General features: G+C 36.9%; 1 pseudogene across 1 annotated transcript; it reads right to left on the bottom strand.

The window, feature by feature from the left end:
* Positions 1-14,701: 14,701 nt before the first annotated feature.
* Positions 14,702-16,971, bottom strand: LOC117068463 (annotated as a pseudogene). Its single transcript, XR_004431143.1, has one exon. The product of XR_004431143.1 is annotated as a protein SDA1 homolog (transcript).
* Positions 16,972-18,014: the final 1,043 nt, after the last annotated feature.

The raw sequence follows: 18,014 nt of genomic DNA on the forward strand, positions 1-18,014 counted from the left end.
TGCCCTGTGCATTACAGCTTATTTAGCAGCATCCCTGGCCTCTGCACACTAGATGCCAGTAGCACACTCCTGTTGTGGCAACCAAGAATGTCTCCAGACATTGCCAAATGTTCCCCGGAGAGCAAAATCGTTGGTTGAGAACTACAGACTGATAGAAAAAGGAAGAAAAATGAGGAGTATTCTACCAGGACTTCAGAAAGCAACATGAAGGAAGGGGACGTTATTTCTCTAGTCAATAGTATGAAAAAGAAACTAGAAACGCTCCCATGTTCAAAATAGAGACACTATGTTTCCCCAAGGGATGGAACTTGAATTTTATGCAAATGTAAGATGTATTGATAAATTGAAGCAGAAATATAGAAGGCAGCCACATGAATAAGCATGGAGCTATAACAAATGTTATATGAAACTTTAGGAAAACATTTTGGAAATTTTTGGGAAACAAACCAACCTAATAGTCAGTGATCAGATCTATAGCCATGATAAAGAGAAATAGAATTGTTCAACCATTTCCTCCAATATACTCATAATCAAAAAGAATTTTTACTCTGAGGCAAAGGAAAAAGCTAGCAATACAAATAGCAATGCCATCCATATATGTTAAATATCAGCCCCACCTGAAGTCTCATAAAATATATATCAAAAGTTTTACTTCTTTTATTATTAGAATCAAATAGAAGGGCAGTGTGGTAGGCAGCCTCTAAGGTGGCCCCCAGTAATCCTCACCTCCTGGTTTCAGATCTTGCATAATTTCCTCCCCTTGAGCATAGGCTAGACTTCGTGACTCCTTTATGTCTCTCATTTCCTAGCTTTGTGGACAGAATGTTACAGTGATGGTCATGGCTATGCCTTATTCATAATTTTATGCTGTGAGTAGAAGGTAGATCAATTTTCTCTAGTTTCATGGGTCTACAGATGGAAAGCAACTGTGTTCCAGGAACTGTACATAAAGAACTACTCCCTGAGGAAGCCTGGGGTGATTCCAATTATGAGATCACCCTGACTTGATTCCAGTTATGAGATTCTGAACTTTGAGCTGATGTTGTAGTGCAAAAGTGAAATTTTTGAGGATCTGAGGAGTAGGGGGGATGTATTTTGTATGTGGTAGGCAGCCTCTACGATGGTTCCCAATAATCTCATTTCTTGTCAGTTCACTCTCTGGGTGTAGGTGGGACCTAGTGACTAGCTTCTAATGAATAGAATACAGCAGAAGGGACAGGATGTCACTGATATTTGGTGGTAAAAAGATGAGTGTATCTCTTGATGCCTTCTCTCTCAATGAAAGCCAGCTGTCATGTTGGGAACTGTCCCCTGGAGAGGCCCACATAGTAAGGGGTTGAGGGAGGCTTCTAGCCAGCCGCTCAAAAGGAACTGAATCGTACCAACAACCACAAGAGTGAATTTGAAAGCAGGTTCTCCCCAGTGGAACCTTGAGATGAGTATAGCCCTGCCACACAAGAGACCCTGAAGCAAAAAAGCCAGCTAAGCTACTCCCAGGTTGGTTCCTGACTCACAAAATCTATGAGATAATAAATGTTGTTTTAAGTCAAATTTGGGGTGTACTTTCTTATACAGCAATAGCTGTCTAATAAAGGCAGGGGGAAAGCTTATTTGTAATAAATTACTGAAAACTTGGTCACATAAATGGAAAAAAGCATTCTTGATGCCATGCCTTTACATTTTTATTATCACCCCAACCTAAAAGAAGTATTCTCCGTGCCCTTTATCTCTGTACCTTTATACAATGGTCACTGAAGAAGGTGTGTCACATCGGAATTGGGAATTGTCCTAGTTCTCCTTGGCCTTATCCTGCATTTTTGTCAAGTTCCTCCAAGAAGGGGTGACACCGTGAACCTCTCCAATTGATCTCATAGATTAGGGGTTTCCACTTTCCATGATAGCCATTTTTTAAATTCTATCATTTTTAGCTTTGCCATAAAATTTGATTACATTCCTTGGTGAAACAGTAATGCTCTTATTTTGAATATGTCACAAATTAGTTAAAATATATTTATAAATGCCTCTGTGTTTCCTAAAGTTGTAATAATCCTTAGCAGAAAACACCGAAAATAGAAAAAAAAGAAAAAATAAAACCTTCCTCTATAGTTCAAGAAAATTAGCATTCAAACTTAGATGATAAAACGTGAAATGAAAATTGTTGATGAAAATAATTTCAGAGGCGTTCCTTTTGGCAGAAATAAATGATAAGTAAAAATAGCAACTAAGGTAAGCCTGAGGCAGTGTTTTGTGACTTGAAGTAAGATTGAGGTCTGAATATTGCATTATGAAGTACCTCAGGAGAGAGAATGGGAAACCCTGATAGCTGTGGAAAAGGAAAGGGAGAGTATGCTGAAGAGAATGAAGTCAGTGACAGCTGCTCAGTACTTTCGTGGGACTCTCAGGACAAGTAGCATTAAACATTATTGAACCATAGGAGTCCAACAGGATTATCATCTCATTAATCAAAAGACGTTAGGATTTTAGCAGCAAGGAAAAAAGTGGAGAGCTAGAGCAAATTAAAGGAAATTTTTAATCAAATACTTATTTAGTCTTATAGATATCCTACTCTTTAATTCCTCCATTTATTTGTACAATATTAGAGAGTCTTTACATGTTAGACATTGTAAATCAACTGTTAGACTGAAGCACTTTATATAAGTGAAGTATTTTACACAAGATATTTAAACTATATAACATTAATATCTTTTATCATAGGTATCCTTGAACTCATTTAGTTTGTATTATCAAAGCTACTTAGGCATTTACATGGTAGACGAGGGATTTTAAGTACCCGTAAATTGGCCATTGTACTCCGTATTTTCATATTGTTGTTCATATTGTTGAGCAGTTCTTTGGATAACTTTAAAATAAAATAATATTGTTTACAGTCACATACATTATGCAGGTTATTTTAAATTATCATATACAAAAATCAATGCAGGCCTTGACAAAACATACGATTAGTTAGGTTATTCCTTCCTGACAATCTTTGGGGAATAGTCAAAGAGACTAAACAACTCCTACAAAGCCCCATTTCAGCTGTCTAAATAAACCTATCTCTTAATCTGAAGCAAAAGTCAATTTTAAATATCTGATATCTTTATATTTTTTTCATGTAGCTAAGTGCTTCCATTTAGTAACTATGGTATCCCATGATGGAAATTTTTGCCAATCATCTACAGAATTTGAATTTAGATGCACCTAAACCCAATGTCAGCCTGCATTTGGATTATAAATAGATTCATATGCTGCTTTAATACTCATGAAAGAGAATGCAATCCCTGAAAACTATTCCTAAATGTAAATGAAGCCTTTTGTTGGAGAGACGATTAGACTTGGCGCACTAAAAGTCATGGAATACTATTACCTGTAATAAAGTGTGAATTTAGAAGGAAATAAAACAGCTTGACAATCTCCTATTAAAAATTCTCTGAGAAAATACTTACAATAAACATCTTCTTTTAGCTACCTTGACTTTGTTTTGAGTATTGTGATTTCATTTTGGGAAGTATTAGTTGAGCTCTTTCTGTTTGCCAGATAGGATAGTCAAGCGTATTTGGTGGTGAGAAGAGAAAAAACAACATAGAAATTTGTTCACAGTCTCCGCACTCAAGGAGTTGATCATCTAGTTAGGGAGAATTTTTTTTTTTTTTTTTTTTGAGATGAAGTTTTGCTCTCGTTGCCCAGGCTGGAGTGCAATGGCGCGATCTCAGCTCACTGCAACCTCTGCCTCCTGGGTTCAAGCCATTCTCCTGACTCAGCCTCCCAAGTAGCTGGGATTACAGGCATATGCCACCATGCCCGGCTACTTCTGTATTTTTAGTAGAGATGGAGTTTCTCCAAGTTGGTCAGGCTGATCTCGAACTCCTGACCTCAGATGATCTGCCCGTGTCGGCCTCCCAAAGTGCTGGGATTACTGGTATGACCCACCGCGCCTGGCCGAGATTTTTGTTTTTTTTAATTATTAATTTTATAAATTAAACATGTCGTAATAGAAAACTGGGAAAATGTGAATCAGACCACACACACACACACACTAAAGTCAAGTGTATTCCTACTATCTCCAGAGATAATAATCACTGTTTACATTTTCTATGTATCATTTCAGTTTTTTTTCTGCAAGGATTTTTCCAAAAAGATGATCATACAGTATGTTCTGTTTTATAATCTGTTCCTTTTACTTAATATGTCATGAACATCATACACCTATATAATTCTAAGCATTCTGTTATTACATCACTTTTCTTTTAACTTTCATGGGTACCTGGTAGGTGTATATATTTATGGAGTATATAAGATATTTTGATGCAGGCATACAATGTGTAATAATCACATCTGGGTAAATGGAGTATATTACATCATTTTTAATGCCTGAAGACATTTTAATTAAAAAGGTTATACCATAATTTAGTTAATAAATTGGTATTAGTAAAACTTTGGGTTGTTTTCAAAATTTTTGTGTTAATATAAGCAACGATGCAGTGAACATATTGTATATATTGTTTTCCCATATCCCTGATTATTTCTTCAGGATAAATAAATATAATTCGGATTTCTGGGTCCAAGTGTACTGGAAATGGAAAGAAATGGTATTATCTACCCCCAGTGATTTTTAAAAATATTAATTGTAAAAGGAGAGTCCATTTTCAGTTACTAAATTGGCAAAGATAATAACTATTGTTGGCAAAAGTTTGGGAAAAGGAGCACTTTCACACTGTGGTTGGGATATATTGATGTGACTTCTCGAAGACCATTGTATAATAGATTGCCTTCCATTTCTAGTACACTAGTCAAATGCTCTGAAACGCCTTCCACATTTTCTATCAGTAAGTTTATCTTTCTCATGTGCATTTTTATTTTTGTATTTATTTTCTCATAGGCATCATCAAAGATGTGTACATATTTGGGTAATCTTTAGAGCAAATGCATAGCCGCTCTTCATGGGCTGAATGTTCAGCCACACATCCCCCAGCTAGACATGATGCCTTCTTAATGGCACAGTTTTGTACCCGTCTGTTGATTTGTCACTCACAAGCAGCAGCAAAACATCTATGTAGTATGAGGAATTCAAACAATAAACAAACTATTGCTCTTAAGTTTTTACTACCTTCAATTCTTATGGCATCTATGAAATGGGATGGTATATTAGTTTTTTAGAGCTTCCGTAACAATTGCCATAAAAGTAGTGGCTTAAAACAACAGAAATTTATTCTCTCTATTTTAGAGGCTAGAAGTTTTTCATCAAAGTCTTGGCAGGGCTATGCTCCCTCCAGAGGCTCTAGGGTTAATCATTCCTTACCTTCTCCAGCCTATAGTAGCTGTCACCACTACAATCTGCCCTTGTATTCACATGGCCTTCCCCCTCCCTCTCTGTGTGTCAAATATCCCTCTCCTTTCTCTTACAAAGACACCAGTTATGGGATTTAGGGCCCACCTTAAATCCAGTATGATATCATCTCAAGATCCTTAATTGCATTTGCAAAGACCCCGTTTCCAAATAATGTCACATTCACAGGTAGCAGGACTTAGGTCTTTGGACATATCTTTTGAGGGGATATCATTCAATTCACCACAGATGGTAAAAAACTGCCAGGATGTAAATTCTTATCCTGGGCTACAGTTACACAGAAAGTAAAATACAGTCATCCCTGGGTATTCTTGGGACATTAGTTCCTGGACCTCCTTGGATATCAAGTTCCTTATGTAAAATGGCACAATATTTGCATGTAACCTACACACATCCTCCTGTATACTTTAAATCATCTCTAGATTACTTATAATACCTAAGACAATGTAAATGCTATGTAAATAATTGTTATACTGTATTTTTTATTTTTGTTATTTCAAATATTTCCCATTCACAGTTGGTTGAATCCACAGATGTGGATCCTGCCACAGGGAAGGCCAACTGTGTGCCCAATGTGGACAGAAGGCACCAATGCTAGCTTTTACCACCAAATTTATCAAATCATTTCTCCATTTATTGTCATTCTTTGATTATAATTGTCTTTTTTCTGTAGGGTGCAGTCTCTTTTGTCTCTTTTTTCTCTTTTTTTCCTTAAATTGCCCTAGATGTGACATTCTTCCCTACTCCCCTTTTCTACCTGCATCATCTTCATTCTTGCTCTCCTGCACTATATGTAATAGTTTATATTACATATAAACTAGTTACTGGAGCTGGGCGCAGTGGCTCTTGCCCGTAATCCCAGCACTTTGGGAGGCTGAAGCAGGCGGATCACTTGAGGTCAGGAGTTCAAGACCAGTCTGGCCAACATAGCGAAAACCTGTTTCTATGAAAAATACAAAATTTAGATGGGCATGGTGGTGTGCACCTGTAATCCCAGCTACTCGGGAGACTGAGACAGGAGGATAGCCTGAACCCAACAGGTAGAGGTTGCAGTGAGCCAATATTGTGCCACTGCACTCCAGCCTGGGCAACAGAGTGAGACTCTGCCTAAAAAACAAACAAAAACAGAAAAAATGACCTATTGGGTGTTGAACCATATTTTCTCTATGCTCAGATAATTTATATAAAGACATATGAAGAAAAATTTTGTACATGCTTTTGTAAAAAAAAAAAAAAAAGATCATTTTATATAACTTTGATCTGCTTTTTTCACAAAAGTCTCTAAGTCAACTGAAAATGCTAATTCCTTTCTTTAACAGTCACATACTATGCCTGTAGAGAGTGTAGTGGAGGAGGTTGATGTCCCACCCAGGTCCCATTTGAATTGGCCTAGTGTACCCATCCCCAAATCCTGTGAGCACTGGCTGCTAATGGCTTACAGCTACCTCTTCTCAGGAGAGCTACTCTAAACCCAGAAGCCACTTTGCCAGAGAGGTTATGCCAAGAAGATTTTTATGTCTGCCTTCCTCCTCTATGTCTGTACCCACAGACAATGACTTTGTACATATATTCTTTTTAAGAAGGCCAATAACTTGCACACATATTCTTACCTACTTATGTTTTCATTTATAAGTGTTAGATTCTAATGAATGAAATCTCCAGGTCAGAAAAAGATATGTACTCTTTACTAAGTATTGCCTCATTATTTTGCAAAAGGCTGTAACAATTCATAATTCTACCAGCCATTCGTGAGTACCATTTCCCATAACCTCATTACCTACTGCTCCTGCCAGTTCGTAATAGGTACTATGTTCCTTTTTATTGTACCAATTATTGGTTCCTTGTTATTTCGTTTTGAAGTTTCTGATTACTAATGAATTTGAGCATTTAAAAAATGCTCAAAATATATTAAATGCTCTATATATATATATTAAAAAATATATTGCTAGCCATTTGGATTTGTTCTTCTTTGAATTATCTATATTTATTGCCCATTTTCTTATTTGTAAGAGTGCTTCGTGCATTATAAATGTTATTAAAGATATTAACCTTTCATCCATCCTCTTTAGTAAAAATATTTTTTTCAAATTGTTTTATATTTCTTTCAATCACAGGATGCTTTACCAATTAAAAGGCTTTAATTTTTCTTGAATCAAGTATGTCTATGTTTTCTAGTCTGGGTGTCTTTTCTTAATTAAAAACTCTTAGGTCTTCTAAATATTCTCCTAAGCATTTTGCCTTGTACATTTAAGTTTTAATCTATCTGTAATTATATATATATTTATATGTATATCTATTTACATATATAATATATATATTTATTTAATCTATCTGTAATTATATATATACATATGATATGAGGTATAGGTTCAATTTAATTGTCTTCTAGATGGAGAACCAGTTGTGCCAACATCAATTATTTTTAAAATTTCTTTTCCCAACAAGTTGAAATACCACCTTTGTCATATATTACATTATCATTTATGTGGAAATTTATTTCTAAACTGTCTTTTCCCTTCAACTAATTTATTTGTCTTTTCTTAAAGCAATACCACACCTATTGATTACAACGATGTCTTAAAATTTTTAGTATCTGGTAAAGGAATGCCCTACTTCCCTATTTTTCTCTTTAATATACCCCTTGGCTATTTTTGAGCTTTATTCTTTCATATAAATTTATAGATCATTTCATGTAATTATAAAATGAATTGCATTGGAATTCAATTTAGGTTTATATATTAATTTGCAGAAAAATTGACATTCTTGGGTTATTAAGTGTTTCCACTTAAGAATGTGGTAGTCATTTCATTTATTCAAATCATATTTCATTGTCTTTATTAAGATTTTAAAGTTTTCAGTATAGGTTTTAAACTTTTTACATTAATGTTTAAGTATCTCATTGTTACGCTGCTATTTTAAATAGAATAATTTTCAATTACTAAATGCCCAATACTATATTTCTTTATTTTTGGAAGACCATGAATATTGCTTACTGCTAGTGGAGATAATAAATCACAGATACTTTTGAGATCCATGAGCTTGTTTTCTTTTTCACATTTAACTTTTCTAAAATTGGAGTGTGCCTGAAAAATCAAAGTATACATTATTCGGTTTCTCTTTTTCCCCATAAAAAAAAAAATCATATTTAAAGTTGATGATGTTTTACAGACATCAGACAAGTTTTACAGACTTTTACAGATTTGAAAAAATAAGTGAGCCTATGCAGTTTACAGAGCTGAAAGGAAGTGTGGCATAGCTATAGAGAATTCTGGTATTTTGAAGACAGAAAGACCCAGGTTTAAATACTTAAGTAAACTCTAACTTTGGGGAGCTTTTTAACCTTATGTGGTTGTTCTTAAGAACCAATGAAATGAATTAAAGTCCCTCCTACAGAGCCAGGTACATAATGCACACTCAACAAATGGGAGGTAGGCAAAATCTTCAGTAAATTCCAACACACTGACAATCACACATTATTTTAGCAATTTCAAAAAAAAAAAAAAAAAACCAGTAAGAATGTCTTAAAAATTTAACTGAGATAAGACAAAACTACAAATTTATAAGTTGAGTTGAATTGTTACGAGGGTATTTAATTATTTGCTTAATTCTGAAGTCCTCTTACAGGCTTAGTAACTTAACTGGGCATACAGTTATAATTCTCTTAGGTTGCATTAGGGACTACACACCAGGGGCATATTTATTAAATCTCCCAACAGTCTTGGTCCACTAGAAAAATAGATCGATGTGCTAAGTTTTACTTTTTATCAGCACATTGGACATATCTATGAGTTTCAAGTAGACTATTTTATTACAAAGGAATTTAATATTCCCTGGATTTAAGAGAACTGGATTGGGTTTTTATCAACAACCTATTAATTAAAATTTTTTCCCAATGGCTGGTGCTTAAAATATTATCAAAACTATTATTTTGCAAGCCTTTACTTCTTTACTCTTATTTATAATTTTTGGCTGTAAGAAATGAATACATATGAAATAAGTTTCAATCTATTTTAAAATTATATAATAGCTTAGATATTCTTAGGTTACTTATCAAAATTAAAGAACTTTTAAAAACTGAAACAGAAATTCCTATCAATTTCTCAAGAGAAATTATCAACCATTCTTATTTATTTTACTTAAGCACTTACTATGTATGAACATTTTATTAAATTAGATTTTTACTTAATGATAAAGTATAATGAAAAATTTTATCTTAATATTTATAGCATATGAAACCAAGGGTTTAAAACACAAATGAATTCAAGTTCTTGTTAAAATATCTTTTTTGCTCTTTATTGAGCATTGTAAGAAATAGCTTTGTCATTTTCTACTATAAATTAATTCCTGATAATCCTCATAGACGAATCTGTCTTCTCATATTTGAACGCTTTCTGGTTTTATTTTCATTGTAATGAATGCTCTGATGTAAACACTAGGATTGTGCTTTGGAAATACTTTTAAAATATGAAATTAAATATGGTACATTTGCAGGTTTTTTCGGTCCTATGATTCTTACTTTCTTAGAACCAGATTAAGTTTCTCCTCATTCACAGAGTTTTCAGTGAGCCAAGGTTGCACCACTGCACTCTAGCCTGGCCTACAGAGTGTGACCCTGTCTCAAAAAAAAACAAAAAACAAACTTTCTCCTCATTCATTCTATGAAGACCTATATTGGTTACCATATCAAGTCATTGTGCATATATTTTTCCCAATCAGTTTCAATTCTTCCATTCATTTGTTGAGCTCCTAGCGCCATAGCTAGGGATACCATAGTAAGTATGAAAACACATAGTTCCTGTTCTGATTGAGCTTAATGTCTAAAAATCACCATATTAAGGTACACTTACAACCAAACTATTAAGAGATAATCAGTCTGTTATTTTGTTTTGCTTCTTTTTTGTCTTTCTTTTTTTTTTTTTTTTTTTTTTGAGACAGTCTTACTCTGCCACCCAGGCTAGAATGCAGTGGTGCAATCTCAGCTCACTGCAACCTCCACCTCCTGGGTTCAAGTGATTCTCATGCCTCAGCCTCTGAGTGGCTGGGATCACAAGTGTGTGCCACCACACATGGTTAATTTTTTAATTTTTAGTAGAGGCTGGGTCTTGCCATATTGCCCAGGCTGGTCTCAAACTCCCAGCCTCAAGTGATCTGCCCACTTTGACCTATCAAAGTGCTGGGATTACAGGCATGTACCACCATGCCTGGACTGATCATCTGTTTTTTAAGAAGATGTAATAGGAATAAGAGAGATCTTTAAATGAGATATCAAGGGTTGTTAGAATTAATTAAAACAAGAGAAAAATGAGATTATTCCAGACAGAAAGAACAGCATATACAAAGGTGTTGTTGTAGGAAGAAATATACGTGAAGAATTGGAAGAAGGTCACTGTGGCCAAAGCTTAGAGAGTAAGGACAAATACTGTGGAAGATTTCTCTGAAGATACAGGTTGCAACCAGGCCAGGCCAAACTTGTGATGATAAAGGGTTTGGAATTTATCTAAAAGCAATGGAAATTCTTTTAAAAAAATTTTTTTTTTTGAGAGATGGGGTCTCTCTATGTCATCCAGGCTGGTCTTGAACTCCTGAGCTCAAGTGATCCTCCTGCCTCAGCTTCCCAAGGAAGATTGCAGGTGTGAGCCACTATGTCTAGCCTGCAATTCTGATATTGTTTTAAGTTGAGGCAGGAGGGCAGTAGCAGGGAAATAGTGAGTTTGAGGAGGAGAGATTGGTTAGGAAGTTATTCATTAGAATAGTGAAGGAATTATGGCACATGGTGGTGTCAGTATAGATGAGAGACACAGATTCAAGAAACATTTAGCAGATGCATCTAGGAGTAGTTGTGATGACTTCAATAATCACAAATGGACAATTGGCAAGGTGCAGTAGCTCTTGCCTATAATCCCAGCACTTTGGGAGACTGAGGTGGGCAGATGGCTTGAGTGCAGGAGTTCAAGACCAGACTGGGCAACATGGCGAGACCCCATCTCTACTAAAAATACAAAATCTAGCTAGGTGTGGTGGCGTGAGCCTGTGGTCTCAGCTACTTGGGAGCCTGGAGGACCACTTGACTGGAAGCCGGAAGTTGCAGCAACCCGAGATGGCACCCCTGCACTGCAGCCTGGGACAGAGCAAGACCCTGTCCCAAAACAACAACAACAAACAAACAGCCAATTGGATGATTAAAGTTAACTCTCTGTTTTTAATCTTACTCAATTTGACGACTGGAAGAGCGCAGGGTTTGCAAGAGGGACAGTAGTTTTGTTCTGAACACAATGAGTCTGAATTGGTTTCTTACTAATCAAGTGAAGAGATTACTAAACAGATCTACTGATCTGGAGTTCAGAAGATAAATCTGGCCTAGAAATATAAATATGTGAGTCAGTTTTATCTAAGTTGCTATAGTTTGGATATTTGACCCTCCAAATCTTGTGTTGAAATTTGACCCCCAATATTGGAGGTGGAGCTAGTGGGAGGTCTTGGGTCACATGGGGGTGCATCCCTCATGAATGGCTTCGTGCTGTCTTCTAAGTAATGAGTGAGTTCTTGCTCTGTGAGTTCCTGCAAGAGCAACTTGTTAAAAAGAGCCAGACACCCCCTGTTTGCCTCTACTCTCACCATGTGATTCCTGTACAGGCCAGCTTCCCTTTGCCTTCTGCCATGAGTAGAAGCAGCCTGAGTCCCTCACCAGGAGCAGATGCTGGTGCCATGCTCCTTGTACAGAACTGTAAACCAGATAAACCTTTTTCTTTTCTTTCTTTCTTTCTTTCTTTCTTTCTTTCTTTCTTTCTTTTTTTTTTTTAAGGAGTCTTGCTCTGTCGCCAGGCTGGAGTGCAGTGGCGCGATCTCGGCTCACTGCAACCTCCGACTCTCAGGTTCAAGCAATTCTCCTGCCTCAGTCTCCCAAGTAGGTGGGACTACAGGCATGTACCACCAAGCCCAGCTAATTTTTGTATTTTTTTTTCGTAGAGATGGGGTTTCACCATGTTGGCCAGGATGGTCTGGATCTCTCAGCCTCGTCATCTGCTCACCTCGGCCTCCCAAAGTGCTGGGATTACAGGCATGAGCCACTGTGCCCAGCCTAAACCCTTTTTCTCTTTTTCTTTTCTTTTCCTTCTTTTTTTTTTTTTTTTGAGATGGAGTTTTTCTCTTATTGCCCAAGCTGGAGTGCAATGGTGTGATCTCAGCTCACTGCAACTTCCACCTCCCAAGTTCAAGCAATTCTCCTGTCTCAGCCTCCTGAGTAGCTTGGGTTACAGGCATGTGCCACCAAGCCCAGCTAGTTTTGTATTTTTAGTAGAGATGGGGTTTCACCATATAGGTCAGGCTGGTCTCGACCTCCTGACCTCAGATGATCTGCCCACCTTGGCCTCCCAAAGTGCTGGGATTACAGATGAGCCACCTCGCCTGGCCCTCTTTTGTCTTTATAAATTACCCCACCTCAGGTATTCCTTTATAGCAACACAAATGGACTAACATGATGGTATTGAAGCTGTTTATTCACTAATTCATTCAATCAGCATGTTTATCACACTCCTACTATGTGCTGGGCACTGTTCTAGGTTAGGGATTCAGATAAATTTTAGAGTCAGTTTGACAAGTTTCATGAAAATCCTTTAAGATTTTAATTGGACTTGCATTATTTGTATAATTGATACCTATAAAACATTTAGGCTTTTCATCCTGAAAAAGAATGTCTCTCTTCTTTACTTGAATTTTAATTCAAGTAAATTTATTTAATATTTTTGTAGTTTTTTGGTTTATTTCATTATATATTTTGCATGTTTCTTTTGTTGAGTGTATTCCCGGATATTTTATAAGTTTTTTATTATTGTAAATGGAATCTGTTTTTTAGAGATGGGGTCTTGCCCCATCACCTTGAGTGTAGTGCAGTGGTGCAATTGTAGTTCACTGTAGCCTTAAACTCCCGGGTTCAAGCAGTCCTCCTACCTTGGCCTCACAAAGTACAGGGATTACAGGCATGAGCTGCCACACCTAGCTAGTCTCTTCCTTTCTTTTTGGACCTCATTGCATTGGCTAGGACTGCCAGTACAATTTGAATAACAAGAGGGCTAGTTAGAACTTATTTTATTTTCTTTTGTGATTTTCCAAGTGATGCAGGATTTTTGCTCCTTAACTCAGCTAAGTCCGGGTTACTGTCTCATGGTCAGGAAGAATCAGGCACGCAGACAACAGAGAGTGAGGGGGGTAGAATTTATTAAGCAAAGGAAAGCTCACAGCAAAGAGAAGGGTCTTGAAAGCAGGTTGCCAGTTGCCCCTTTCATAGTTGAATACAAGGGTGTAAGGCACAAATTTCTGGTGGCTCCACCCCATCCTTCCAGTGTGCCTGTGGACCCTTAGTCTGAGCCACTCCATATTAATGTATATCCCTTACTGTGCATATGTTAAGGAATGGAATTTTCCACTGTGGATGTGTTTAGGCAATCCCCCTTTGCAAGTTCCCTTATCTGCACAAAACACCTCATGTAAGTATTTGTGAAGCCAGTGGGAGGTTCTCCAGAGACCCTTCCCTTACTGTCTGCTTAAAGCAAACTGGCTAAATTCTTTCACAAGTTTTTCTTTCTTTTTTCTTTTTTATTTATTTATTTATTTCCTATTTGGGATTAGAAACCTTTTATTGAGACAAGGTAAACAGTGGGCTGAAAATATTACAGACTGAAGGAAGGCTGAGGAAACCAGAATGAAGGCAGCTCAAATGATGAACTAAATACATTCCAAAGGTACTATTTATACTTAAGGCAGTTTTAAAAGTGAGGTCTTAACCAAAAAGCCTTCACATAGCATTCAAAAAAAAAAAAAAAAAAGACGGGATCACTTAAATCTTTTGGATTGACTAAAAGAGCTAAATCATGTACCTAAAATCTGTACAGCAAGGGCCTGTTTTCAGCAGGTAAGCCTATGTACATACAGGTAAGAACCTCTTACTCTTGTAACATTATCCTGTTTTGTTTTGTCTTATAAGAATATATAACTTCTATCCCCACAGAGTTAGTCCAAAAGGCCTGAGTAACCTCATAGAAATATGGAGCTACCTCTACTAGCGAACTATCTACACTGTGCTGTAAATACACATATGTGTGTCCACCCCCACAGCTAAGCTGTCAATGCCTTGAGTGAAGGGGTTACAGCTCATTCGTTTTATATCTACAGTGACAATAGGCACTCAATACTTTTTTTTGCATGAATGATAAATGAAATGATTTTGTACTACCACCACTATTTACATTAACATTCCCACCATTAGCTGTCTCCAAAATAAAAACACCAAATTGCTGCCACATTTTCAGCAGTTTTCACAATACAGTGCTTCTGGACTTTTTAATGTAAGCAAATATGCTTAATTTACCGATTTTCAGAGTAATGACACAAACTTAGCGTTCTTCTTGGAGTGGAAAACTTGCTGGGAAGTTAATTCATTCTTTTTCTCTTTTTCGAAAGTGCATCTCCTAGCACCAACTGTTTTTCTTGGAAGGAATGCTTATTTTTTGACCGGACATTCTGGCTATACCACATCATCATAAAGTTCTTCTGTTTTTCCTTCTCTTTATTTGTTGAACTGGAAAATTGATTCATTTTGGTTTTCTTCCTCACAAATTCTTTTCGGTCTGTCTTTCCAGCCATTGCAGTTGCTAGTCTTGTCTCTTTGTCAGACTTTGGCTTTTAATGAAGGCGTTCAATGTCCCGAGGAGAAAGTAATTCACCCCTGGGCTCTTCATCACTGTCTCTTTCAACGTATTTCCTCTTCTGGGATTTCCCGGGGGCAGCATCAAGTTCTTTTCTCATTTGGGCCATGAGGATTTTCTGGAAGTCTTCCTGAGTTAAAACTCAGCTGGTGTTGATGGCTGCAGCTTTGGCTTTCCGCTCCTCCATGGACATGCTGTTCAGCTTCTTGGAGATCTCTTGCTGTTCTTCATCGGAAGAGTGTTGCACATCAATCCATTCACCATCAGCATCCTCCTCCTCACTGAGACTGGTATTTTCCCATTCATCTTCATAATTTTCAGCATTCTCTTCTTTCTCAACTTCCAGAACTTCTGCTCCTGGAATGTAAACTTTAGCATCTAATTCTCCATATTCTTGTACTCTTGCTTCTACGGAGGCTTCTGTAGGCTTACCCCGAAATTTCTTCTGCAGCATCTGAGCATTCAGTGTTCAGAAGAGCTGAATCAAAGTTCTAACAGACATCATTACATTCTTATCCTTGTGTGTTTTATAATGAACCAGGTCTTGGAGGAGTTCTTCAGTCACGACCAGAGGACATCAAGGTGTTGTCTCTTTTACAGCATTGATTCCTACTGTCATGACTTCTCCAGAGTTCTTGTCGGTAACAAAATTGTTTGCCACAGTCATAAGCAATGATTGAATAATCTCTGGGAGTACTAGGTGATGAGATGCTTGTGCATCAAACAGAGGATCTTTGTTACTTCTCTTTGGTGGGGCTGCAGAAACCTTTGCAAAAAGGGATAGAAATTGAAGAGGAAGAGCTCATGAATTCCCACCAATCTGGAGATGAGGTTTATGAGCATCATCTTCACTTCAAACCTCTCCTTACAGCACTCAAGCTGCTTTAGTAGTTTTTCTGCAAAATCGTGGGGATTATGCATGAATCAAGTGAATGGCAGAAAAGTTAAACACCTCTGCTTTTTTCTTCTTTTTTTTGTTTCTCAGATTTGGAGTCACAGTCCTGCTTTTCATCTTCTTCTTTCCCAAGACAGAATGTCAACACGGCAACTAATATCTTGGTGACCTTAGAGAAATGTGCAGTTGTGATAACATTGACAGTTTTGGCACCATTCCAGATGCTCCTTCTGTAGAGTTCAGTCATTACATTTAAAGACATCTTGGCTGTGGTTGCATTGCTATGTCTTAACATGATGTACATGAAATTTTGCAATACTGCATTCACTTTATTGTTCTTGTGTTTTGCGTTTATATTCTTGATATCCGTGACAATATGTGTGTATAAAGTCTTTCACAGAAGCTTATCATGGCAACGTAGAAGTTCAAAGAAGAGTTCTAGCAGGCTTGATGGATTGATGAGATTCTTATTTCTCAGCAAGATCAAAGCTTTGCAAAATGTCGTTCAAAGATCTGGATCCAACATGGTATGATTGCAGGAGAGAAGATATCTCACCTCTTGAGGAAAATTACTTAAATACTCTAGGTAGCAGTGGCTAATCTGTCACAAAGGAAGGGCTCTTCTGAAGTTTCCCTCTTTCTCTCCATAATTAAGATGCACACATTTAGGATGTTCTTTGCCATAAACACTACCAGCTCTGCTAGTTCTTTGCTGGGTTTGTTTGGTTGCAATTTGGAAATCTCCATATTGGATTTGTAGTGATTTTACTGCTGTACAAACTCCTCGATGTAGGCCGGTGGGTCTCACTTGATCAGATTCTGTAACTGTGGCAGGTTGCTGGGCAGCTTGTTGTTTCTGCTGGACGTTTTGGCTGCAGACTGGTTTCATGGCCAGCAATTTTAATAAAATTCAGTCGGCCAGCAGCCCCCAAACCCTGCCAGCTGCAGCTACAAGTTCTTCAAACTTATACCCTTCCCTGCTAAAGAACATATTTTTGGGGGATATAGTTCGTAATGCCTTCAAATGCTTGAATTTACAAGAAAATAAATAATATATAAAGTAATTTGATTTATAGGCTTTATTTTATTTTTACAAAATGTGAAAACATTTAATTTTACTGTTCAGGCTGGGTGCGGTTGTTCACACTTGTAATCCCTGCACTTTGAGAGGCCAACACAGGTGGATCACTTGAGGCCAGTAGTTCAAGACTAGCTTGGCCAACATGGTGAAACCTGGTCTCTATTAAAAATACAAATATTAGCCAGATATGGGGGTGGGCACTGGTAATCCCAGCTACTTGAGAGACTGAGGCAGGAGAATTGCTTGAACCCAGGAGGCAGAGTTTGCAGTGAGCCAAGATCACTGCACTCCAGCCTGAGCAACAGAGGAAGACTCCATCTCAAAAAAAGAAAAAAAAAAGAAAGAAAAATTTTACTGTTCAAATGAATTATCTGAAAAAACTATTGATGTAAGATGGACTTGCCAATTCTAAACAAGAGGGATCCTTCTGGTTTTTCTGTTTGAGATTTACATCCTAAAGGGTATCAAATGAGTTTAGAAAATACCAGGAATAACCAAGCCTAATTTGAGTGTATGTCTGAAAGACTGCAAAAATACTGGTTTCTCAGTTAATGATGACCCTGTAGCATGTGCTACGCATAACATTTTGGTTCCTGTTAATAACAGTTTGCCATCGAAACAGAATAATGTAAAGTTTGATGAGTACTACTTTAAAAATAAATATTGCTTTTATTTTCAGTGAAATAGAAACCACTGTCTTTGTCTTGGTTTTATATTTCCAATTGCTACAAAAATAAATATGCCCAAAGATGCATCAGACAGCCATGGTGTAGCTCTGAATCCAAGGTATAGACAACCAGACTTTTCTGTGAATAGCATATTATTATTCATTTTCAAAAAATTGGTTGACCAGGATTATCTGACTTGCCCACAAAATTGCATAATTTTAATGGAATTTAATGTCAAAATGAATAAAACAAATGACTTTGGCATATCCACTCTGTAGATAAAACAAATGATTTAGTTCTAGAAAAATATACTTTGTAAAAA

Source organism: Trachypithecus francoisi, unplaced genomic scaffold (assembly GCF_009764315.1).
Source record: "Trachypithecus francoisi isolate TF-2019V2 unplaced genomic scaffold, Tfra_2.0 Lachesis_group21, whole genome shotgun sequence".
NCBI classification, from domain to species: domain Eukaryota; kingdom Metazoa; phylum Chordata; class Mammalia; order Primates; family Cercopithecidae; genus Trachypithecus; species Trachypithecus francoisi.